Source organism: Sparus aurata, unplaced genomic scaffold (assembly GCF_900880675.1).
Source record: "Sparus aurata unplaced genomic scaffold, fSpaAur1.1, whole genome shotgun sequence".
Classification (NCBI taxonomy): Eukaryota; Metazoa; Chordata; class Actinopteri; order Spariformes; family Sparidae; genus Sparus; species Sparus aurata.
Window position 1 is genome coordinate 5,560 of NW_022045105.1, and position 1,853 is coordinate 7,412.

Here is a 1,853-nt window from a genome sequence, read left to right on the forward strand (position 1 = left end):
AAGAAGATCAGTGAGAATCTTTCTCCAGAGAGAAGCATCAATCTGTTCCACTGTCTGAATGAACTGAACGATCGTTCTCTAGTGGAGGAGATCCAACTGTACCTGAGATCAGGACGTCTCTCCATAGATAAACTGTCTCCTGCTCAGTGGTCAGCTCTGGTCTTCATCTTACTGTCATCCGAAAAAGATCTGGACGTGTTTGACCTGAAGAAATACTCTGCTTCAGAGGAGGCTCTTCTGAGGCTGCTGCCAGTGGTCAAAGCCTCCAAGAAAGCTCTGTAAGTGTGGAGAAGTTTTTTCAGAATGCAGTTATTGTGCTGTTGTTGACTTAAATGGAAATAATTTACTTCATTATTCTTTATCCAGACTGAGTGTCTGTAACCTCTCAGAGAGAAGCTGTGAAGCTCTGTCCTCAGTTCTCAGCTCCCAGTCCTCTCGTCTGAGAGAACTGGACCTGAGTAACAACAACCTGCAGGATTCAGGAGTGAAGCTACTTTCTGTTGGACTGGAGAGTCCACAATGTGGACTTGAAACTCTCAGGTCAGATAGTCCATAGTTTGTTTCAAACTATTTTTGTATTTCTTTAATGTTTGAATTAAGTTCTTTCTCTCATGTCAGAACTCTTGTGTTTTGAAAGTATGCTGCTTATTATTGTTTCATGTCTGTTTAGTCCAGATTTAGTCTTGGTGATTTTTCATATCTCTGACATTTTAGAGTAAAACAGAAAGCAAGTTCACATGTGCTACAATGTTATTATAAATAATGTAAATGTCTTTTTTTTTACTGTTCACACTTCAGGCTGAGTGTCTGTGACGTATCAGAGAGAAGCTGTGAAGCTCTGTCCTCAGTTCTCAGCTCCCAGTCCTCTAGTCTGAGAGAACTGGACCTGAGTAACAACAACCTGCAGGATTCAGGAGTGAAGCTACTTTCTGTTGGACTGGAGAGTCCACACTGTGTCCTTGAAGCTCTCAGGTCAGATAGTCCATAGTTTGTTTCAAACTATTTTTGTATTTCTTTAATGTTTGAATTAAGTTCTTTCTCTCACGTCAGAACTGTTGTGTTTTGAAAGTATGCTGCTTATTATTGTTTCATGTCTGTTTAGTCCAGATTTAGTCTTGGTGATTTTTCATATCTCTGACATTTTAGAGTAAAACAGAAAGCAAGTTCACATGTGCTACAATGTTATTATAAATAATGTAAATGTCTTTTTTTTTACTGTTCACACTTCAGACTGAGTGACTGTAACCTCTCAGAGAGAAGCTGTGAAGCTCTGTCCTCAGTTCTCAGCTCCCAGTCCTCTAGTCTGAGAGAGCTGGACCTGAGTAACAACAACCTGCAGGATTCAGGAGTGAAGCGACTTTCTGCTGAACTGAAGAGTCCACACTGTGTCCTTGAAACTGTCAGGTCAGGATTCTTTATTTTATTTCATTATTTTATGTAATTTTACAATTGGAGCAGGTCTTGATCACATTCCTAATATAATTCAATTTATTTAAAAGACCCAACATTTCCTCCATGGGCAAGCACTTGATATAGAGGTCAGAAAAAAAACCTTTTAACAGGTAGAAACCTCGAGCAGAACCGGACAGAAGCCCCACTACACTGCCTCTTCAAGGCAGGAATCTTGCATCCATATTCCACCTCACTGTAGGTGTGAAAGTTACAAAGGTGGAATGGTTGGAACAGTTTCATTCTGCCTCTGATCCTACCGAGGTTGTAACAGAGCCATAACAGAGGTGAGACGACATCTGTGTGGACAGGAGTGTGATGTTCTGATAGTGTTCACAGTCTGACAACTTTTCAGATCCTTCACTCATTAAAGTAATAATACAAAACCAATGACACCCCTAATC